We start from the raw sequence: 25,726 nt of genomic DNA, 5'->3' as shown, positions 1-25,726 counted from the left end.
AACGGCACCAAAACTTTTTCTTGCTCACGTCCCTCTCATAGTAATGAAAGGACAGAATTTCGTCGCTTACTACATTTTCGCTGATCGCCCTGTAAGACTTCAGCAACGGGCACGGTGTTATAATTTGTTACTTCTTTGTGCTAACTCTGGCGCAACACATTCTGCGAACGGTATCCACACGTATCACTGGATGTGCCTGTAAAATTATATCATTGTATGCCGCATGGTTTAACACATACGACATCACAAACACTGAGATGCGTGAAAAACTAGATTTTGGCTGAAGTTCAGTGCTTTAAAAAATCGGCAATGGGGGGAGAAATGTTGCGGAGGGACGCGGTACTAATATAAGATATAGTGGAATCCTTAAAATTATCTTTCCACTGAATTTTGACGCTCCGTATCAACTAATTTTTGTATACATATTACTCATTGACATATTTAAGGGATCACGTTTGTGCATGATGAAGATAATGTTGTTAATTATGACGAAGGTGGTGGTGGTGACCTGCCCTCTAGGCAGGTCCACCTCTGCAAGTTCTCCGTTCCCCAGTCCTCCCAGTTTTCCGCCGCCCCTTTCGTATCTGCAGCTGTTGCATTTATGTTGATGTCGTCAGTTATCTACTATAATGACGTCGATCAGAAGACAATACTACTATCGAACCTAGTCTGCAATAAATAAAGTCATATAGTAGCTTCTTTGGAGACATACTTGCTTCTTCTGAAGCACCTGGGACCTGCTGAACAAATTATATCTTCATCGTTTTGTTTTAAAACTCATGCAGAGGATCTGTTCGCTGACTAGATTTAGTCCGCTTCTACGGGAACGACTAATCGTTTTACTACACACAAAAGTTTCGGCACACGTGTCTCATCATCAACGAGTGTTTTTATCCTCATCTAGAGACTAACACCTCTCCGCGCGGGATTAGCCGAGCGGTCTCAGGCGCTGCAGTCATGGACTGTGCGGCTGGTCCAGGCGGAGGTTCGAGTCCTCCCTCGGGTATGGCTGTGTCTGTTTGTCCTTAGGATAATTTAGGACAAGTACTGCGTAAGCTTAGGGACTGATGACCTTAGCGGTTAAGTCCCATAAGATTTCACACACATTTGAACATTTTTGACTAACACCTCAGTATAAACACGCACTGATGATGACTCAAATGTGCCGAAATATGACTGTATGATAAAATAATTAGAATTTGCATAGCAGGCGGAAATGAATTCCCAAAAAATTTTTCATGAACACCTGATCACCAGTTACCCACGTTCATTAGCTCTGCCAATCGACGGAATAAAGATATCGAGACAAGCTGTACAGTGCCGCATTGAAAAGAAAAAATCGTCATTATTTATGTACGGCCTGTACGCAGGTGCTTCTTTCACAACCTTCCTCACGTCAAGAGGGAGCCGTCCGCTACAACGGGCAGCCTTAATCCCAAGTTCAAGCAGAAACCCTTCTGGCCGGTCCCGTGCGTCCCTTTAAGCTGCGCTCCGCTTTTGCTGCCTACGCCGCGTCCGCGCTGCCGGCTATCCGTGCAGGTAGTTTTTGCAGTGGCTGCGGGCCCCGGAGAGTTTTATCTCGTCCCCTGCCGGCCGGAGAGGATGTCGTCTGCCAGCCAGCGAGCGCATTTTGCCGTCGGCCGGCGCTCAGAAAGTTACTTACGGCTCGTACGGATCTGCACACTCCAGGCTGCTCAGCCTCAAGTGTTTGGCTAACGCTGCAGCCAAAGGAATTCTCGTGCATGACTGGTCTTGTACCGGTTCCCTCGTGTTGACCGTCTCAGCACTGTGTGCGCGGAGACAGCAGGGATCGACTTACTAGCTAATGACCTATGCGCAAACCTAGCTTTTGACTCCCTGTAGGCGAATTTCCTCACCGGTCTCGCGGCATGTGCTGAAGTGGCATCCGTCACGAAACGACCCTTCCTTCGCCAGTTCTTGTTAACTTTTTTATCGCACATTTATTCAATTTGTATTCTTTTCATTGCTTGGCGGATGGAGTTCATTAAAGGAATACTGCCTCCGCAAATTTCAAGTACTGACTACATTGTAAGAGGTCCGAGCAGATGTAATTTCGATGTATTGTTCACGCGCTGCCTGCGATATGTAAGGTATAAGAGAATCTCAGACCAGAGAGCAGTGTTGACTGCAGGAGGAACTGTGTAGCTGTAGCAGTAAGTTGTTGCTAGCGAGCAATCTAGTCTGGTGTATCGTGTTGGCTGGGCCGGTCGTGGTGCAGCGATGCCGGAGCCTGAGCATTATTGTATAAGGTAAAAATGTCCTAATAATAATCTTTCTCATAAAAAATAACTTTTAACAACCATTCATTTTAATTTAAAGAATTTACTAATTTCTCCATCCATGATCATCCCAATTATTGCAAAAGAAAAATCAGTTGTTTCCTTTCATAAATGACAAACCTATCGGCCAGCATTGCACACGGCTGTGCCAGAAACATTTATTGTAAGAGCAGATATATATGCGTTATCCGGCGACTTCATTGAGTTAAGAATTTTTCTTTTTTATTCAGAATGATCTTTCGGGGCCATGACGCAGCACTGCTGATGCCCAAAATTTACCAGGTTAAATTCACAGTCAATTATTGAAAAGTTATAAGTGATCGACAATTTAATTGAGAGGTTAGTTACATTGTATTATTACCAGGTTACTGAATTTATTTTTTGTTGGGACGTTACACTGAATGTGAACGACATAATTATAATTTTTACTGTTGAGAAGTTTAGGAATTTTTCTGTTTTGAGGTTACACTAAATGTGAAAGAATTTTGTGGGAAGGTTACAACCTTTTCACCTTACTATGCACGAAGGTTAAATTTCAAACTTCCACGTTTATGTCCCATGTTGTTGTTGTAGCCTTCAGTCCTGAGACTGGTTTGATGCAGCTCTCCATTCTGCTCTATCCTGTGCAAGCTTCTTCATCTCCCAGTACTTACTGCAACCTACATCCTTCTGAATCTGCTTATTGTATTCATCTATTGGTCTCCCTCTATGATTTTTACCCACCACGCTGCCCTCCAATCCTAAATTTGTGATCCCTTGATGCCTCAGAACATGTCCTACTAACCGGTCCCTTTTTCTTGTCAAGTTGTGCCACAAACTCCTCTTCTTGCTAATTCTATTCAATACCTCCTCATTAGTTATGTGATCTACCCATCTAATCTTCAGTATTCTTCTGTAGCACCACATTTCGAAAGGTTCTATTCTCTTCTTGTCCAAACTATTTATCGTCCACGGTTCACTTCCATACATGGCTACACTCCATACAAATACTTTCAGGAACGACTTCCTGACACTTATGTCTATACTCGACGTTAACAAATTTCTCTTCAAAAACGCTTTCCTTGCCATCGCCAGTCTACATTTTATATTCTGCCTACTTCGACCATCATCAGGTATTGTGCTCCCCAAATAGCAAAACTCCTTTACTACTTTAAGTTTCTTATTTCCGGATCTAATTTCTTATGTCCCATATGCAAGTTCAAATGGTTCAAATGGCTCTGAGCACTATGGGACTTAATATCTGAGGTCATCAGTCCCCTAGACTTAGAAGTACTTAAACCTAACTAACCTAACGACATCACACACATCCATGCCCGAGGCAGGGTTCGAACCTGCGACCGTAGCAGCAGCGCGGTCCCGGACTGAAGCGCCTAGAACCGCTCGGTCACAACGGCCGACGATATGCAAGTAGATGACAGTCCAGAACTAGTAGGAACTGTTGCCCACCAAATATTATACTAACGAGGTATTGTTCTCGTCTACGGAGAACATCTTCGATAAGTGTACAATATTCTTTGCGTATGAACATAATACCGTGACACGAAAGAAAAGGGACTACTGACATTTTTGAGTATCTGTTTTCCGCGACGTACAGGGGTGGGTGAAAACATGATAACACAAGAAACATAACACATTTTTACGCCTAATACCGTGTAGAGAAACGGTTGGCGTTCGAAACAGCTTCCAGTCGTCTGAGAATGGATAAATACAGGTCCCGTGTTCTCAAGGGAATCGTACACCATTCTTCCTGCAAAACAGTGTCAATATTAGGTAACGATGATGAAGGTGAATGGCGATGACGTACCCTTCTATCCAAAATAAATCACAAAGGTTCAATAATATTGCTATTTGGCGACTGCAGTGGCCAGGAGATATGCGACAATCCGTTTCCTTCCTCACAAAACCGCTCGTGCACGATACGTGCTGTGTGAACACTTCAGTCACCATGAGGGAATAAATATTGTGCTCTGCGACGGACCTGGACACCCAAAGTGGTCACACAGTCTTTGCCAGTAATGCGACCACGCACAGTAACCATGGGATCCATGAAATACCACGATATGGTTGCCAAAATCATCATCCAGCCCACGCCATGCTTCGATCTTGGGACGTTAACTCGGCCAGAAGTTGCAAACAGTGTGAAATAAGATTCATTCGATCAAATGACATTCTTCTATTACTCCATAGGCCAGATTTTGTGGCTTCGGCACCATGTTTCATGTTAAGGTCATTTGCATCACTACCGTGTGGTTTTGGCAACGGCCTTGCCGCAGTTGATACACCGGTTCTTGTGAGATCACCGAAGTTAAGAGCTGTAGGGCGTGGTCGGCACTTGGATGGATTACCATCCAGGCCGCCATGCGCCGTTGCCATTTCTCGGGGTGCACTCAGCCTCGTGATGCCAACTGAGGAGCTACTCGACCGATTAGTGGCGGCTTCGGTCAAGAATACCATCATAACGACAGGGAGAGCGGTGTGCTGACCCCACGCCCCTCCTATCCGCATCCTCGACTGAGGATGATACGTCTGTCGGATGGTCCCGGTAGCTCACTCGCGGCCTGAAGACGGAGTGCTTTTTTACCGTGTGGTTTTAGTATTCCAGTTCGCCCTGCAGTTACCAGCTTATGAAGATCTGTTCGTGATGTTTTGCTGCTAAAAGTGTTCGCTGGTGCAACATTCAGTTCTGGAGCGACTTTTACGACTTTCATCTCCTTATATTTCGTCAAAATCCTCTTCACTGACCATATGTCACAACCACTCAACAGATACTTTCGTATACGTTGTAAGTTAGCGGATGATGTTTTTTCGCTTTCCTTGTATGCGATATGAATCTTCGATACGGCGCCTCTTGTAACTTCTAACACTTCGACCCCCTTGGTTCTGGAAGCATACATCATAGGAGCACCAACGATTTCCCCACCATCGATTTCACTTACATAATACACTGTCAATTACGTAGAACACTCTTCCGACCACGTCTGGCTCTTGAAACGTATTGAGGGTATCGCACAGGTGCCGCTCGTGGTCAAAACAACAGCACAAATTGCAGGCTTGGCTAGCATCTGCTTTTATGTTCAAACATGCATTTCTCGCTGTGTTCCCGTAATTTCGCCCATCACCTGTACCAGTACGAGACTATTTTTTGCCTCGACTTGTGAATTTATGCAATGTCTAATTTAATCAAAATCGATCAACTCAGAGGCAGGTGGACTCACCTGCGAAATACTAAGTTTGGTATCCGACAGTGATTTGGGTTCCTCACCCAGTCCCAGTATCGATGTGGGGGAATGGTCAGAGACACTGAGACTTCATACCATGGCAGCAGTTTCCTTCCGTGGAGAGCGTTGCCGCTACCATAGGCATGTCACATAGTCCCATCCACTGACACTGTCCATAAAACTGTACACATGAGTGATTTCTGTCCTGTCGGACATTTCTGAAAGAGCAACAACTTCTATAATAAATTTAAAAAGCACGTTACATGGCCGATAAAACAGGCACTACTCATATCTATAATTCTTGGGTGCAGCAGATTTTTGACGCAAAGTTTAAGTGGGGATGCAAAATCGGCGTCCGAACTCCTGCAGATATCAGAAATCTGCGAGTGGCGGTTACTGGTCACGGGCCGCTACTGTGCTGCGAGCAGGAAGTTGGGAACTTGAGTCAGACGGGAAGCGTGTCCGGATGGCCGAAGTAGTTAAGGCAGCCCTTCTAGAGAAGCGGACCATCCGGGTTCGAGTCCCGGTCCAGCAATTCTGACTGACTGCTTAGGTGTGAGTGTAGCTGATCCGTGGTCTAAGGGTCAGTTCCACTCTCAGCGTCGAGCGAGCAGGTTGTTCGTAATTCTGCCGCATGCATCCAACTTTTTGTACTGAGTCTCGTGTGTGTATTGGCCTGTGTTACATCGATCTTGCGTTGCGGAGTTCGTTGTCGTTTGTTCTCTGGCGGAGGCGTTCGTTGCCCACGCCATGATGTCTGTCGAGTCTCCCATCAATATTCCGCGTTGGGGTACCGTCCGTTTCAGTTTTGACGAGAGTATGCGTCATTTGCAACCGCATTCTCTTGAAATTCGCGGATGTCTGGTTGACACGATTCGAGATGAGGAAGACACTGTTTATTTTTATGCCGGTTTAGATCCATTTTTCGTGAAATTTTACGATCCCTTGCAAGTAGACCGGCTTTTCTAGGGGTTGGTTCTCAGGTGATGTTTACATGTCGCAGTGTTTCCCTCAGTTCAGTACTTCTTGCAAATGCAACAATCGAGTACATTCCGGTTATAGTTTACAATCTTCCACCCAAAGTCGACGATTCGTTTCCTAAGGCAACGTTGCTTCCTTATATTAGGCATATTCAGCGGGAAAGCTGATCTGCTCAGATTCACTTGCAATACGGCAGTGCTACCCGAACCCTAGAAATGTGTATTCAAAAGAATATTTCTTCACATCTAAATGTTTGAAGTTACTAAATTCATGTTACGTATTCAGGACGAGAAGGAACCTACCTCCTTCGTGATGAACGTGGCCATCTCCGATCCAATTTTCCGCGCCGTGTTACGGTTTTAAAGTCGTCCTGTGAGAGACGCCGTCCGTTGACATTAGCTGAATTAGTGTCTTCGCAATCTCCAGCTTTAGAGGACGTTGGGGAGACATTGCCGTTACTGGCACGTTCACATGCGGCCCCTGATGCCGTTAAGACGCCGGCACCGGTAGCACAATTTAAACGCCGGGAGACTTAGGATTATGAAAATTTTGAAGTCACCCCTCCCCAGTCTCGCCTCTCCGAGAGGGTTGTGGTGAGGGTGCTTCTTCTAGTGGTGATGCTCTGAATAGCGAGGATAACTACAATTCTTGTGAAACGTCCCCTTAGAAAAATTTATGAATGACTGTGCTGATAAATCTCTTACGTTATTTGCTTTTCAACCAGCTGAGCAAAAGAATGGCCCTGACTAACAATAACCTATACCTTTCATGAATCACTTACCACACAAAAATCTTCATTACTCAAACTACTGCAATACAACGAGCGCCAATACTGCCAGCTAAATAAAACTGAAGTCACTAACTACTGATAGGCATAGTTAGCAAATGAAAGATTTTGATAAAGAACAAACAATGTATTTACCTTAATAGTGTTCAAAAGTCATAATATATATATCAGTACATGACATCCAGTCTTACAAATTTACTGTCTCTGATGGACACACGTCCAGATCATCCGCTCTCAAAACTCCGCCATCTCTCTCCCCACATCCACCACTGCAGGCTGCTCACCTCCAACTGCGCAACGCTATGCGCTGTTAACAGCCAACTGCCCAACACTACAATAGCAGATTCCAACAATGCAAATCAGCCACAGACTTGACACAGCACAGCTAGTGATTTTCATACAGAGCGCTACGTGGCGTTACCAACATAAAAACCTAAACAGCGGCCACAACTGAGCAAACCCACCGCAGAGTCAGTCACATTTGAAGAATATTGATAGGTAGGTCATCACAGAGCAGACCCACTGTACTCCTGGAAGAGATTATGGTATTGGTGGGCCACCAAAGGTGCAGACCCACTGGAGTCCTTGTAGAGACGACCAGCAGCCACCTGTTGCGACTGTGCAGGTGCACAATCATCATCGAAGAGTCTTGCGGACAATATAGCAAGTCCATGAACCACCACTTGTGCACTCACAAACTTTTTGGTGTGTCCTTAGAACCAGCAATGCTGTTAACCAGTCCCTTGCTGAATTATCAACACACGTGCGAGCACTAACAGTCCCTTTTTTCATATATTGTGCATATACTATGACCAACAGAAACGTGTGCAGTGAAATGTAACTTAATTTGATGAACTGGTGTCAATTACAATTTTATAACATGAGAATACAATAACAAAGATGCAAAATACATCAGTAAAGAACATAGCAGTACAGATAACATTTGTAGAAACATAGGCTTTACAAAAGAATAGAAATAACATATACATCAGTGTTATGGGGATTATGACATAAGTACAACATAAAAGATCAGAATAACGTTTGAAACATCAACTTCCCACATGAGCATTAAAACAAAACAGAATAAATAATGTCTAAACATCTTTACAAAGTAAATAACATATTATAAATGCAAATTATATTTGAGGATAATAGTATTCCTTATCATAGTGAATGTAGCTGAGTACTAGAAAAATTCTACAACGTAAGTCTTATCAGATAAACACATAAAAACAGGAAGAACACAAATACACAAGGTACACAGACACATAGTGGAATAACACAAAAGGAAAGGACAGGGTTTGTTTTACTGCAGTATTTTGCAAACAAAACTTTCTTTACTTCTTGGAGATCTCCCTTCATTCATCATTATTCCCAAAAAGTCGTAATTATACCTGTTGTACCTAAACCCTACTGCTTTGTTCATATCCGCTTTCTTCATTGTACACTACTCATTTTGGCCCAAATCTTTTTCATATAACTTCTCAATGCATTCTTTCCCCATTCTTCATAGTTAGTTTCTTATATAGTCTACCCCCTCTTAAGCTAACTTAAATCTACTGAGCTCAGATACATAAACTAAGGGACGAGGCAATGTAGCAGCACAAAACAATTAATACAAACAGCAATGACAAAAAAATGCAAATTGACAAAGCGAGCAGCAGTATATCTAAATTAGCAAAGCAAATGCAATATTACAACTAACATGAGCCAATGTGCACCAACAAGAAAAATAAATCAGTAGTAAAACTGGCTTAACAGAGTAATACAAAGTGAAATTTAGTAGCACTATGCCTGGCAAACAGCAGCAGCAAATGCAGTAACTAATATCTAAACATGTCAAAGCTCAAGCAGAAAAGATATTACAACAAAGTTGGGCATGTCTAATACCTATGTCACATATTAACCTTGACTTACTCTACGAAACAAGTTACCCAGTCATTGACAAAAATTATGTATGCAATTCCTGTGAAGGGTAATATCTTTTTGTGCTCCCTCATTTTTTTGGAAGTAGATCATAAAATTATTATTTACTGGATCTGTAGGCATAAAATATCTATATTAGCACATCTATTAAATTTTATTTTAACTAATGCTGCAGTGCAGCTAGAAACTAGATATTAAACAAAATAGGCAAAGAAAGGCATGAAACATCATTCACTAGCCATATGGCATTTCATAAGGCAGTAAAAAAATCTCTCAACTAGAAGAACAGTAGTCATAATCAGGTGTATAGACACAAAATATTTCTCGTCATTTCATTAGGCATTTTAGTAAATATCATAAATTAAGAGCTCCATAGTATAATCAAATGTTTTCAAGTTTGAGCGTGTCGTATTTGCGATGCTTTCTACAAAGGAATGTCAATAGCGAGGTTAATGGTCTCTTTTTTTCTCTCCACCTAATGGCTTTTTCTCCAGGCAGGTGGCACAGCTGGGCGCTCACGACGCATTATGTGTAGGTCACTTAACTTTCTTATCGAAATATTTACGACAGCAGTTACAGTCCCAAATAAAAAAATTTCACAGGTTGAGAATTTGCGTTACAAATGTGTAGAAAAAAAATCCTATAAATATAACAGTGTCCAAAAAATTTTCGCCGGCATTGTGATACAATCACGCATTTACACGCACTTACACACATTTCATAACTCTTAAAGTACGATTCTTGGTTTCCAACATCCTTTTTCCCAAATCAGAGTCCCTAACCACTACTCATTATTCATAACTTTATTACACACATGCATATTAGTCGACACTTCTTCAATATTTCATCATTATAAATATGTAGCATAATCAAATTCCTCATATAGCCTCAGCTTATTGATCATAAACATACCTCAACAGCATAATACACATCGTCATCGTAATAACAACATCATAACAGATCAATCACATCTCAAAATCGTCGCAGCTTCTTTCAATAATTTCAAGACATTCAGTAAAGTCATCTACCTCAAACGTACTTCAAAAATCATGATCCCTTACCAAATACGACATTCAAAGCTCTCATAGTATCACAATGGTTCCGAAAAAGTATGAACAGTTCACAAAGTACAGACAAAGTACAATTTCATAAGTGTGAAGTTATCCAACTGTGTAATTACGTAAACATCTGTCACTGATGTAGTAAAATAAATGTTTGTCTCTCTCAGTTAAATGATCAGATAGCTGTGTAATTTATGTGTTAGAGAAATATGGTACTGATTTGTAAAGTTGTATGAGCAAGTACCATATTAGCTAGGGCTCCTTGTGCTTGCCAGACACATGGTACACAAAGTAAGCGTGTACCCCCCTGAGGATTAATGTAATTATACCCTCAAGTGTTACAGATTACAGCAGTGGAATGAAATTTATCAAGGAAAACCTTTGTATCTTTGTAATTCAAAAATCTTTAAAAATAAATGTTTTAAGTACAAAATTAATCACTCAAATGCGTGTACTGTAGCGCTAAACTGTGCGTCTTGTTGTAAGACAATGTCTGTCATTACTTAAGGGTAAAAAATGTGCCAAGTGTCGTAATTATCGTCGTCCGTAAGCAAAGTTACGTAGAAGTCACTACGCGCTGTTAACAGCCAACTGCCCAACACTACAATAGCAAATTCCAACAATGCAAACCAGCCACAGACTTGACATAGCACAGTCAGTGATTTTCATACAGAGCGCTACGTGGCGTTACCAACATAAAAACCTAAACAGTCTACTTACACTTGTTTCGTCAGGAATGACGTCGCTGGTTCTGTCGGTGCTGAAATGAATGTTGCATCTGTGTCCTCTCCTCCACCCTTAGGAATGTCTGTTCCCATAATTTAACGGAACCATCGCCTGCTGTTCTGTCATTACAACGTTCTAGAGAAATGCAATTCCTTCTTCAGTCTGATACGCTAAGGCAACAGGTTACTGTAGATTCTCTTCCGGGTAGTCAGAAGATGCAACCAGCTTCAGACGCTGCAGTGTCTGTCTCTTCCATGGGAAGAGGAATTCTGCCTTATGGAAGTCACCTTTTATTCTGTTTCGTTTCACCCAGACATGCTTGCACTTTTTGTGCTATCTTCAGTGGGTTCTTTTTTATTTGTTATAAAAATTGTTGTTACAAATTAACATTTTGCGAAACTTTTTTTAAAATAATAGCCGGAGATATATAGCTGTCGCAGTTCGGCTAACTGTACTGGAGAACTGCACTCTCAATGCGTTCAGTGAGGGACCTCCTGGAAGAGGATCGCTGTCGGGGGTGGAAGTCCTCTCCCGACATCAATGTACGTCGTCTTACGCACATTGACAACGCTGTCTGATACCGCACTGTAGCGACACAGCCGGTGAAGCGTCACTTGGCCTTCGTCGCCCGACCGCACCAAGAGCACCACGTCGTCAGCGAAGGCCCCACATCGGAAGATCACGTCTCGAATTCAGATGCATTCTAGTCGCTGGCGAAGGCCGTGCAGTGCAGGTTCGAAGACCGCCGCGTATAGAACCCCTGATAAAAAGCTTCCCTGTAGCACCAACAGTCAAAGAGTGACGTGTTTGGTCTAGCCGCCGTTTACCATAATGCTCGAGCGCGCTCCGTGGATTAAACCTAGAATCTCTCTTGCTGACGCCTGCGAGAGACCCATGCATTCAAGCACGGTGCGAATGAAACCATGGTCGATACGATCAAAAGTATGATCAAAATCGACGGCGACAAGGGAGTTTCGGAGGCGGTAGGCCGCCGCCAGCACCGTGATGTCACGTAGGCGCCAAATGCCCTGTAGATGTTGTTGTCGCCTCCTAAACATGTCTGGTCAGGATGGATCATGTGTCCAGTTGTGGCCTGAAGATCTGTGCAAAGGATACAAGGATACAGACGAAAAGTTTATAATACGCGTTCAGGCGTAAGGGGACGATAGTCCTGACAACATTGAGAAGCGGTCGGTTTTGAAACCGGTATCATGATGCCTTTGAGGAAATGCATGGGGACGGGAAAGTCGTCGTGGAGGAGATCTTGAAACATCTGAATTCACTGAGTACCTAGCAGGGGATAGAAGGCGCAAGAGAATTCGTTCTGTAAGCTGTCCAGTCCCGGTGATTTGTTTGGGGCGTTGCGTGATAAGGCCGCTGTTAAGTCTTTAGCAGTTATGGGGGCCAGCAGGGCGTTGTCCTGGGATACTAGTCCTGGGACGGACATATTGCGCAGGATGCCTTCGTACTCGCAGACAGTCGGTGGGCCTTCGGCAAAAAACCTCCTGTAATGCTGGACAAATGCTGCAACGATGGCACACTGCGTATCGACACGTCCACGCACTGCTGTCGCTACTGATGTTATAAGGTGGCGTTTGCGGTGGCGTCTCTTTCTGAGCCGACCGTTGTGGCCGAGCGGTTCTAGGCGCTTCAGTCCGGAACCGCGCTGCTGCTACGGTCGCAGGTTCGAATCCTGCCTCGGGCTTGGATGTGTGTGATGTCCTTAGGTTAATTAGGTTTAAGTCGTTCTAAGTCTAGGCGACTGATGACCTTAGATTTTAAGTCCCATGGTGCTCAGAGCCAGTTGAACCATTTTTTCTCTTTCTGACGTGATATACGGATCCCATTTCGGTGGGGATGGTGTTCTGCGCCCTCGCATGGGCTCAGGCTCCGTCAAGTTGTTCCTCGGTGAGATGGAATAGGCGAGCTTTGAGACTATTAACCACTGTCTGCCCATCTCGTGATGGTGGCTGCGTCATTAGTTCCCTCAGCGCTGTGCAATAAAACTCCGACGTTGCGCGGCGCCAGCACGCTCTGTCACGGCCATAACCCCTGAGCGTCCGTCGGAGGGCCGGCTTGGCGCGGTCGAGTCAGCAATTTAAGGTGGAAGGATGTACACTCAGATTCTAGAGGCAGCAGTCCCACGTAGCAGCCGTCTCCCGCCGACTGCGTCCTCGTACAGGTAAGAAACGTTCAGTGGCCATGGACAGCGACTTCAGCTTGTGAGTTGTCGGGCCAGTGTGACCGAACAGACGTATGCCAAATGGTCGGTGAAGGCTGTAGCCCACGGTTCCGTGTACCTTATGGCGGTTCAGAGTCCTCGGGAGACAAATCTGGTCGAGGTGCCTGGCGGAGCGGTCAGTGACGTTTGTATAACAATTGCAGTCCTCGTGAAGGAGACGCCACGTTTCTTGAAGTACCAGATGCCCACGAGTGCCCATAGTGCTGGGCAGGTAGAGTAGCGCGGCGTTTAGTTAGCTGGAACCAGGACGCTATTAAAGTCGCCGCCTACCACGTAGTGCGCTGTATTCCCATTCAGGAGAAGAGCAATTTTGCCGGAATAAAAGGTGAGCCTTTCATTGTGGCGAGACGTCCTGGAGGGTGCGTAGACATTGACAATACGGACTGCTCCAGCCGTAATGCCAAGGCCTCGTGCAGATGGCAGATACGTGACGTCTGATGCCTCGATGCCGTTACGTAAGAGGATGGCGGTTCCGCGGCACCGTCGCTAGATGGGATGCAGTAAGCCATGTACACACAAATGTTCAATTGCAGCTTCGGGTGGTCTTCTTGAAGGAGGGTTATAACACTAACGTCCGCTGCTATTGTACCATAATCTCAAAACTGGAGGCAGTTCCTATAGTGAAATTATTTTTATTCAAGCATTTATAGTATAAAGCAACAGAGCAGTGTTACCCTCTGAGAGGAGGTGGGTTATCGGAAGTGAAATGGAAATCAGACTTACATAAATATTTAAACAGTAACAAATAATATCTTACCTATCTACACTGTTGAAAGAATAAAGAAAACGGTCGCCAGCCTAATTAGGCAAGAGAATGATTGACATTCTTGTTCAAGAAAATAGGTATGAGTAACTTTAACGGACAAACACGACCTATACTTTGCCACAAGCGAGTGCAATGAACTCTCGCACCTGGATACAGAATGTTCACGTTAACGTTGGAGCTAACAGATCAGAATAAGTTATTTGCATAAATATGACAGATAATAAAACACACTATTATCTTGAGGACTTAGTCAAACTGAATGGTCTCAATAACGTTACTCTTAACATTCACTGTAGAATCGTAATTTGGGCATAGGTTTAGTATTACTTTTCAAACAAATTCCTATCTGACATGAAAAATGGATATGGTTCACAGAAAATTTAGTTACTGTACATATATTAAGTCTCTCGCTACTAACACCTTTTTACTTAGAACAAAAATTGAATGGAGTTCACTAACAAGCAATTTATCACTAAATTTTAAATAAAAGAAGTTACTGTTTTCGTAGATAGCGGTCATTTTATTAACTGTTATTTATCGTGAGCATAAAGGATACACTGTGGATCCTATTACACTACTAATATGCACTTTCAATATCCAAGAGAAACAAGTGCTTAGCAAGCATGAATATATAACTTTCCACAATTGCAGTTTTCAACTTTTACTACAATGAGACACAAAACTGGCATATTTGTGAGATACTGACTCACCTTTTGCGATTTACAACAGGCAGCAATGTGATCATTTACTAAGCAAAACTTTATAAGTCTCAGTTTTAAGAACTTTTAATTTTGAAGTTGGGAACAACATATTGGCAACGGCCTTGCCGCAGTGGATACACTGGTTCCCGTGAGATCACCGAAGTTAAGCGGTGTCGGGCGTGGCCGGCACTTGGATGGGTCACCATCCAGGCCGCCATGTGCTGTTGCCATTTTTCGGGGTGCACTCAGCCTCGTGATGCCAATTGAGGAGCTACTCGACCGAGTAGTAGCGGCTCCGGTCAAAGAAAACCATCACAACGACCGGGAGAGCGGTGTGCTGACCACACGCCCCTCCTATCCGCATCCTCAACTGAGGATGACCCGGCGGTCGGATGGTCCCGATGGGCCACTTGTGGCCTGAAGACTGAGTGTAACAACATATTAATGAGCAATTTTAATAGAAAAATTATTTTCAGAAAAGCATCATGTACTTTAGCTCGCTCTCTTGCCATATTAACTTTAACTATCTTTTTACTATATTCAAGAGGCATTAATTAGTGAAACACTAGGCTTTAATGTTCTTTCAATAAGGACACTCGGTAATCACTTTAGCATGGGAAGGACCCTAAGTGGAAATGTGACAGAGGGATAGAAAATCAAGGTTGGCGTAATAGTTCGAGTATAAGTTACCTTTTATTTGCGTACACTAAAATATCCAATGAGCTGATCCTTCACCATACATTTCTGCTATTCCTTGGTTCCTTTTCAGTGATTGCGCAATGTGGTGGCAATTGCATGTTGGTAGCTGGATTTGCTGGTAGAATTGCTGGACTCTGCCATTTCTTGGTGGTGGTGATAGATATCAATTCTACAATAGTTGTAGCTCTTTATCCATCCATCCGAGGCATTGGAAAGCGGCACGGAAAGCCTCTTTCGGCACCAGCACAATATACAACTTTTGCATGAGCAGTTGACAATTTAGTAGCTTGTCCCCGACTGACTCTTTGTTCCACCTTTTCTACCTAGGCCAACCACAATTTGCGCGCGCTACACAGTTCCGTTCCCGAGGGGAACCACAACACCTTTTACATACAAAATAACTAATAACCCTAAGTGAAGGCCAGCAGTTTACATAACAGCAAACGATCATTTTAAATAAAACAAACATTTGCATATATTGGTAGTTCTACACAAAATTATTCAAATAAAATTATTGAACCTCAAAGATAACCAAAGAGATTATGTGAGAAAGACAAAACATATCATTTGCTCATACTGTGCGTATTACAAAGATTACACTCCATTACAGTATCGAATTAATCATGCGCTAATTACAGAAGTTCAACGATGGGATGATGAACAAAATAGAAAGCTAAATGAATCAACAAAGAGTATGTAGTGTGTAAGCTATGGTGTTACAGGGTGATATCCAGGTCCGCCGTGGTAATGGGTCACTTGGTTACCCATCCTTGTGGCAGGCATGTTTAACGCAGCCCTTCTGCGGGTGTTAGGCTCTCCTCACGTAGGGCGCCAATGACGGGGAACGTCAAGGGCATCTGGGGCGTCTTCTTCTCCATTTCAGCAAACTAGTCACCGAGCGGGGAAGGGGTCGGTGATGTCATGTCATCGAGGGCAATGGGCATCGGTCGTGGGGACGTCTGGGGTGGGCGAGGCCAACGTCCTGCCTCTGGCGTCGGATGCTTGTCTTGGGGCGGTACTGGTAGAGTCTGCTGGCAGCAACGAGTCAGAGGCGGTGTCGGCAGCTTGCTCCCTGTCTCCGTGCCGTTGATCGTCTTCCGTCGAGAGACGGCCTTTCTTAAGACGCTTCGGCGACCTTTATTTCCGGGACCGCGTGTCCACCACCGTCGAAGGGCTGGGGTCAACACATTCGGCCATGAGTCCGGCATCCGGAGCTGACACCCCTGGTACGACGATGGTGGTGGCGGGCGTTGTGTCCTTCAAGAGCGTCTTGTGCGGCGCCGCCGTCACGGCGTCATGGCGTCATGGCGGCTGGGCTCACTGTCGCGTTTGGCTGTGTCATGGACGCGGTGTCTGTGAACACCGGCCGCACCGCTTCCACGTACGTAAGCGGTAACGTGGTCGGCACCGCTGGCTGTTCTGGTTCCGCACGTGGCACTTAGACAAGCCGGCGCTGGAGGCAGTTTGATAGGACGTGGCCTTCCTGTCCACAGTCGGCACACGTTCTAGGTTGTCCGTCATAGATAATGATGGCTCAGCAACAGCTGATAAACAAGTACGACGGCACGTGTTTGCGCAGTTCGATGCGTACCCGTCGGATACCATTGAGAACGTGATAGGTATCAAACGTGTTCCACTCCTGTTCCGTGTAGCTTAGGACCGTTCCACACGACAGTAACGCGTCAGTGACTATCTCTGACAGGACATTGAACGGCACTTCGAACATGCGCACCGTAAGCACTCCCAATTCCTCGTTGTCCACGGTTACAGAGCTGCTGTTACCATCTGCATGGCGAAAGCGGTAGCCGTTGATGGACCGTCAGAATAGATGGACACACGGCTTTTCGTTCTTCATCTTGAGGTAGACCGTACTGGAAGTGATAGATAGATGGATGCCAATCAGCTCGTGGGCATCGACTTGCATGTCGTCTCTCAAAAACCGTTCGATTTCATAAACCTCTGGAGACGCGTAGGAATCGTCGAACGTGAGTTTGACCGTCGCCTGGCGGTAAGAGAAATCCATATCTAGTGAAAGCACTAAATCACAACAACGACCTCAGTACCTTGGTCAGCGAGTAAAGACACACACGTGGGGAACGTTGCCCGGCGCGCCGTGCCGTGCGTCCGAGTCCGAGCCGTGTCGCTGCTGAAGACCGACTGTGTCAACAATTTTGGAAACTTTGAAACTAAGATGGCAGGGACACACTGTGCTTGTTACAAAGCGATGTGTGTTACAGGAAGGGTGACGGGTGTTGAATGATTAAATATACTAAGTTAACAAATTATGGCATTTCTGTGAGCAAAACTGTGTGCCAGTTCAATTTGATCACTGAATCCAGTCTGAGGCCGTATGTATGTACATTATTACTTCAATTTAATCAATTAAACTAATGGTGCCAGAGACACTTTAAAGTCTCTGACATCTATGATGTACATATGCAGACTGAACCAACGAATAAAAATTTGTATCATGACGATGATACGAAGCCAGGTCTTCTGTCCACTAGGCAGATACGCTAACCACTGCACAACCCTAGCAGAGTGGCTTAACACATCTGCACAGACTACCCATGCACACCTATCTCCTCAATCCAAATTCCCATCCAAGCCTCAGCCCACTTGGTATTCCTCCTAAACTTTGTAGCACCAGAGCTCCATAGCTCTACTGACAATTTTTTCTTTTTTGTCTGTTCTACCTTCTGTCATTAAAATATTGTAAATATTGTTTGATTGTATTGATACCACAAAAATACTTTGATGTCATCGTTTATTGCTATACGACGTAGTGTCTCCGTTATTTAAATTCTTAGCCTCATTTGGAGAGGGACAAAACTTAGTGTGTATAACTGTAATTTTTGGGTGAATAATTTTTTGTACAAATGTCAATATGTGCAAATGTTCCGGTTTCTTTAATATGTTTGGTTACTGTTATGTAATTGCTGATCCTCACTTAGGGTTTTTAGTTCTTTATATGTATAAAAGGGTTTTAATTATCGTATGATATGAAACATGGTGTGGTTCCCATCCGGAACGGAACTTTGTAACGCGCGCAATAATGTGGTTCGCATGGATAGAAAGGTGGAACCAAGAGTTAGTCGGAGACGAGCTACTGAACCGCCAACAGCTCATGTAACAACAATGGATTCTGATGGTGCCGAGAGAGGCTTTTTGTGCCGTTTTCCAATGTGCTAAAGCCTCGGATGGATGTATTTGTAAGCTATCTCTGTTTTTGAAATGGTATCTATCATCACCACCAAGAAATGACAGAGCTTTACCATTATCAACTGCTGGCCCACCTGCCAGGACGTACTCGCCACCATATTGCGCAATCACTGTAACGGAATGGTGGAATTGTAGCTATGTAAATAGAAGGATCAGCTCATAGGATGTTTTAGGGTGCTCAAATATAAGGTAACTTATAACTGAATTTATGTACCTACCTTGAATTTTTCCTTATCACAACACCTTTCAGGACCCAAACGGTTTGAACTATAACTTCCGAATGTCACAATTTTGAAAAATGATATTCAAAATGAAAGACTATTACCTAATTAAATTTGTTCAAAATTGAGTGAAGTAAATTATCTAGTATTATTGTTGATTTTGGTGAAGTCGAGGGAGGAAGCAAGTGTAGCTTTTGTGAGAGCCTCCCGGTATATGAACTTTTTCGTAATTTTTGTTTTCTGATCTATCAAAGTTACTCACTTCTGGTTTTAAAAGGTAAAGGACTATGAAACAGTTTTCTTAACTTTGCATTCTTTAAATTGTTTATGAAAGTGTGTTTAGTTTGCTTTACTACAGTTGTCAAGATTAAGCACCCCCTCCCATTGAAAGTTGCCGAAATGCTCAAAGTTACTTGATTATAAAAAGTTCTAACTGCGCTGGATATTTATGTTGAGTTATGTGCTCATTGTGTTCTAATAAGTGTAATATCAGTTTATAAGTACCCACTTACTGTTTTATCCTCGCTGAAGAAAAAGTGGCTAGGAATGTCATTATCTATGAGAACAGTTACTTCTTTCCTTCACAGAACTGTGAGAAATTGTTTGTTAGTGAACTCTTTTTTTATTCCCATGTCAGTTAGAAAAGTAATTGGTAAAAGAAAGACTAAACCTATCCCCAATTTATAATTTTTCAGTGAACTTTATTCACATCTCATGTCAAATAGAAAAGTGTCTGAAAAGTGATGCTAAATCTATGTCCAATTTATAATTCTTAAGTGCACAATAATAGCAATATTATTGAAACCATTCAGTTTGACCAAGCCTTGAAGGCAAAAGTATATGTCATTATCTGCTGTACTTATGCAAATAGCTCTCTTCTTCTATAATTGTTAGCACTTTCGTTAACGTCAACATCTGCTGGTGACAGAGATTATTGCACTCTTATGTGATAAAGTATAGGCTGTGTCTGTCCATTAAAGTTGCGTATACCTTAATCTTTTGAAAGAGGTGTTACACATTTATATGTCTAATTAGGCTGGCGACCGTTTTTTCTTCAGTATTTTGACAGTTTGGATAGGTAAAATATTGTTTGTTACTTGTTAAACATGTACGTAATCCTGACTTTCACGTTCGATAAGCAACCTCCTTTAGGTACATCACGGTCAACACACAAATAATTCCTCTCAGAGGGTGTAGCACTGCACTGTTGCTTTATACCATAATTGCTTTAACAAGATAGTTTCATTATACAATCTGCGTCCAATTTTAAGGTTATGGTATAGAAATAGAAGTGGTAGTGTTATAACTTGAACAGCACTGCAGAGGCTCTCCAACTCTACTGCAATAGCATCTCAGCAGCGAACAAAACTGGAGAACCTGTCTGATTAAATCACAGGTGCTTTAATCAGATAAAACTGTATGGTTCCAGGGACTTTTTGAAGTCTCAAACAACTATGATGTACCCAGTGGTTATAATTTAACTTTCCCTATTTAACACCTTATAGCATGGAAACTAATTACCATATGAGTACCAGGCTTGGTAGCATCAATGCCAATAATATGGGAATATAATGTAAAAATAATATGGGAATATAATGTAAAATCAGTTTAATCTGCAAGGAAGTTTCATATCAGTGCACACTCCGCTGCACAGTGAAAATGACATTCTCAAAATCAATTCAGTTGAAACACTTTTAGTCTGCTGGTACGGTACATCATACCATTACATACCTGTACCATTACTGCTACAAAAGGGGCCCATATGGCGCCCGTCGGTGTCCAGACGAGACTGAAAGTGCAGAATTGCATTCTGCACAGCAGAACGAAGCATGTCCGTAGGTATGCTGGTTACCTCTTTTGATATGCTGCTCTTCAGATCAGCACATATGTGACTGTTCCCCTGGTAAACACTGTCTTTCAGGTAGCCCACAACCAGAAATCGCAGGAAGTGAGATCAGGTGTTCGTGCCAGCCAAGCATTTGGAAACTATCGGCTGATAATTCGATCGTTTCCAAATGTGCTTCAGAGAAGCAGGTGAACTTCACGAGCGATGTGTGGTGAGGTTCCATCTTGCATCAAAACTGTTGAGTTCAATGCGTCTCTCTTCTTTAGGATTGATAGGACATGTTGGCGCAGCAAATCGCATTAACGCTGGGCAAATAGAATGCAGGTGTTTGGTCCTTAAGCGTCAAACTTTAAAAAAAAAGAATGGACCAATGATGAACGTAGCCATGAAGCCACACCAAACGGTGACGCGTTCACCATACAGAGGAACTTCATGCACAGTGACTGGAGGTGAAGATCCCCACACTCGGCAGTTATGTGTGTTCACCTTACCCGTCAGAGAAGAATGAGCTTCGTCTGTCCAGGGCCAACTCTCGTCAATTTCAATCCTTGCAAGAAAGCTGAGAGCAAAGTCAACACGTCTTTGTGCGTCCTGTTGTGCAAGCTTCTGAACGATATAGATCTTATACGGACAATATCCGAGAATGCTTCGAGGCACCTTCCGCACAATGGACCACGGGATGTTCAGCTGTCGTGGCACAGTTCGCGCACTGTTTGACGGGCGGGAATCGCACGCAGCATTGTCTGTCATAGCACCAGCGATTTAATCAACCACCTGTGATGCAACCGGTGGTCGATCTCGTTCCTGAGCGACGCTTAGTTCTCCAGTTGATTCGAACTTCTTCATCACGCTCTGCACAGCAGATGGTGAAAGAGAATCTTGCCGAAATCCTTTCAGACGGTGATATTCTCGAAGTGCAGCTGCAGCATTATAGTTGTTATAAAAATAGAGTTTCACTAATAATGACCTGCTCCTTTTGTCCAAGCTTACGTTCACACGCCAACAAGAGCGCTACGACTGGTCAGGTGTGTGAGACTATGAATCACGATGACTGGTCACACCACCTGTTGGCCATAGCTGGAACTGGACCGTGGCGCTGTGACGCATGGAAATCATGCACCCCCATTGTATTGTATTGTATTGTATGTTAACCGGGGACCTAGAAACGACGGAAAGGCTCCGTCCCCGCCGCAGCCGCAGTGGTCCAGAACCCCACGATAACTACCGCAGTCCACTTCACCCTCCGCCGCCCCACACCGAACCCAGGGTTATTGTGCGGTTCGGCCCCCGGTGGACCCCCCAGGGAACGCCTCACACCAGACGAATGTAACCCCGATGTTTGCGTGGTAGAGCAATGGTGATGTACGCGTACGTGGAGAATTTGTTTGCGCAGCAATCGCCGACATAGTGTAACTGAGGCGGAATAAGGGGAACCAGCACGCATTCGCCGAGGCAGATGGAAAACCGCCTAAAAACCATCCACAGAGTGGCCGGTTCACCGGACCTCGACACAAATCCGCCGGGCGGATTCGTGCCGGGGACCAGGCGCTCCTTCCCGCCCGGAAAGCTGTGCGTTAGACCGCACGGCCAGCCGGGCGGGCATGCACCCCCATACTTTGCACATTAATGCTACCACGTTTGGTACTCATAAGGTAATTAGTTTCCGTGTTATAAAGTGTTAAATAGGGAAATTTTTGTTATAGCCACCTGGTAGTCCGCCCCTGGTATCTGAGTGGTAGCGAGCATGGTAGCTCAGCGTGTTCGGTCAGAGCTTTAGCTGCCCTCTGTAATAAAAAAGCTGAGTTAATCGATCAACGACGAATTTAAATGGATGTCTTACGATGTCCACCTCTAGCAGATGCAACGAACGAAAAAGAAAAAAATGTGTTTTTCTTTTTTTTAAAAAAAAAAGTGGTCAGCGAGACGGAATGTCATGCCTAACGGCCCTGGTTCGATTCCTGGCTGGGTCGGAAATTTTGTCCGCTCAGGGACTGGGTGTTGTCCTTCTCTTCATCATTTCATCCCCATCGACATGCAATTCGCCGAAGTGGCGTCAACTCGAAAGACTTGCACCAGGCGAACGGTCTACCCGACGGGAGGCCATAGCCACACAGCATTTCATTTTACCGTCCGGCATACAAACCAACGGGTGTACAAAGCCTACATGCCAGCGTGGTATAGTGGTTTTCGCGCGTATCTGGTGAGTAGAAGATCTGGATTCGAATCCCGGCATTGCTACAAATTTTCAGTCAGCGCTTTAGTCTGTGTATATACATCATATTTCAATTTATTCAGTTGGATCAAATTGTAATACTTTATTAGGAACATAGAGAACCTGAACGTTCTGCTCTATGCTCTTTGCGGATAGACTGTGCTCAGAAAGATGTGTGGCAAAAGCATATGTTTTAAGATGAACTCGGAATGCATGCATATTAGGCTCTTTAAATGTTCTTTTTAAAATAAAGAAATACTTCACTACTGCTCGCAGCTATCTGTATTTACATTTGGGTTGGGTTGTTTGGGAAGGAGACCAGACAGCGAGGTCATCGGTCTCATCGGATTAGGAAAGGACTGGGAAGGAAGTCGGCCGTGCCCTTTCAAAGGAACCATCCCGGCATTTGCCTGGAGCGATTTAGGGAAATCACGGAAAAGCTAAATCAGGATGGCCGGACGCGGGATTGAACCGTCGTGCTCCCGAATGCGAGTCCAGTGTTTAACCACTACGCCACCTCGCTCGGTGTATTTATATTTCCCTTAATATATTGTAACGGGGTTCTATAGATCCATAACGCCTAAGTTTAATTTAAATTAATCTTCTCTCTTCTTTTACCTTCAAAGTAGGATCCATTTTCCTTTTATTCCTGCACTTCACGGATTAAAAAAAAATTGTTCGTGTTGTTTTCCGTGAGGTCCCGCGAAGACGACTATCTTTAGTTAACTGCTCATCCACTCCTACGTTTGGCAGCCACGGTCCAAGGTCTACCCACCCATTCGAAACAAACATATATTCCCCCACTGATATGTATCTGGTGCTCTGAGAGCGCAATAACACTTCATAAATAAGTGCAACTATCACTTTGAAAGTATTGGGACTATGAAGGGTAGAAGAATGAAATTTTTCGTCGCTGGAGTTGTCGAAAGTGCTAACTGTGCTATCCACCAACTATTCAGTTAGGAAGCTACAACCGTACTTACGAAATGTTTCACGCACCAGTGACGTTAGAGCCGGCAGCCAGTGTAGCGTACCAGCAACCCACTGACACTCATGCGTACCACTGGACAATGGCCTAGCAATGCTTGCCCGAAAGCTCAAGTAGTTTTAATTACCTAACACGGTCGGAAACCCCAGAAATTTTTATTCAGTGTCACCGACGCGAGACTCTTCATTCTTACATGTAAACTTTGTTCTGTGTGTTACCGTCTTTTAAATGTTCGTACATCGTATTCTTTACCGATATCATGAGTAATTCAGTTTCTTTCAGCAAAGTTGCTGTTCATCGTTGGCTACAGGATGTAATAACTGAGTCACGCTACACAACACCTGATAAGATTTTCAGTAAGACACGCGTAATTGTGTTGATGTATTTTCGAAGGTAACTGATAACAACCTACTGAATCATGAGAGAGGAATATTTAATAATTCAAATCGAATTGCAGGACCTTCATTGGATCATGCGTACTGTCCCCGGTTTTCTTCCGACTGACACGTGCTGTGCCCATATAAGGATTCCGAGGCCACAATCCAACAGAAAACACTTGGCGGAAAGATTTCGTATTTGGTGACACGACTCGCTCTTTTTGCATAAGACAGAAAATAAGAGCAATAAAGCACAGCGGCGGCTCCGTAGGTCAAAGGTTTTGCTGCTGTAGAAGACATCACATTCCGCTCCTTTCGTTTCTCCTGTCTCAGAATTGCTCCGGATCGGAGTTCCGATTTCCCATTTTCTGCGAATGACAGAACCATCCCATGTGTTAGGTGCCGAGCGGGGCAATTCAAGATTTTCCTCGAAGGGGAGAAGCAAAAGCATCTCTCTCACAAGAAGAGTGGCAGTGTTATTTTGGACACTTGATTTGTACGTCAGTCACAGATATGAGGTGGCTGCCCTAAAGGATCTGCCTCGACGTAAACGTCCTGCACAACTGCACCCTATAACACTTTAGTTAAGTAAGGAAACGACAGTAGGGAAGATTGTAACCATTTGTGTGATAGCCGAGCTGTTACACAAATAGTATAGATGGAATTAAAATTTTGCCAAATCTTGCTAAAAATCGTAAGAAGTTTCGGTCTTAAGCCTTCAGCCGCTCAGTGAGCCTAATGATGCCGAGACGGTAAATGACAGAGAGAAGGCCAAAATAATAAATTCAGTACACCAGAATTATTTCACCGTGGAAGATCGTGATACGGTTTCTCCTTTCAATGATCACGCGAACGTCGGAATCGCAGGTAGAAGAATACAAAATCAACAGAAATCGCTAAAGGGTAGAAAGGCATCTGGACCGGATGAGATACTTGTATGTTTCTACAGAGCTTATGCAAAAGAAATTACTCCCTTTCTAGTACTATTATAATACACGTCGCTGAAACAAAGAAGGGTACCACGCGAATGAAACAAAGCACACGCCATTCACATTTCAAGAAAGATCGTCGAACTGATGTACGTAATTATAGTCCTTTATCGCTGTCGTAAATTTCTTGCATAATTGAAAAGTGTTGTGTGTCCATGCAGTATGACGTTTCTGAAGGTCGAAAATCTCCTTTGCAAAAATTAACACTGATTTAGAAAACAGAGCTCTTGCGAAACACAGCTCACTCTTTTCGTCCGTAGACTTCAGAGGGCTGTTAAAAAGGCATCCAAGTCGATGCTGTGTGCCTCGAGATCCAGACGGTATTCCATGCGGTTCCCCATTGTCCTTCATGAACGAACCACGAGCTTACCGAATACCCGACCAGATTTGTGAGTGAATTCAGGACTTTCTAAGAGATGTGACTCGGTTCTTTATTCTTCACGGGATGAAATCGACTGATATAA

This window comes from Schistocerca serialis, chromosome 1 (assembly GCF_023864345.2).
Source record: "Schistocerca serialis cubense isolate TAMUIC-IGC-003099 chromosome 1, iqSchSeri2.2, whole genome shotgun sequence".
Taxonomy (NCBI): Eukaryota; Metazoa; Arthropoda; class Insecta; order Orthoptera; family Acrididae; genus Schistocerca; species Schistocerca serialis.
This window is presented reverse-complemented; position numbering follows the sequence as displayed.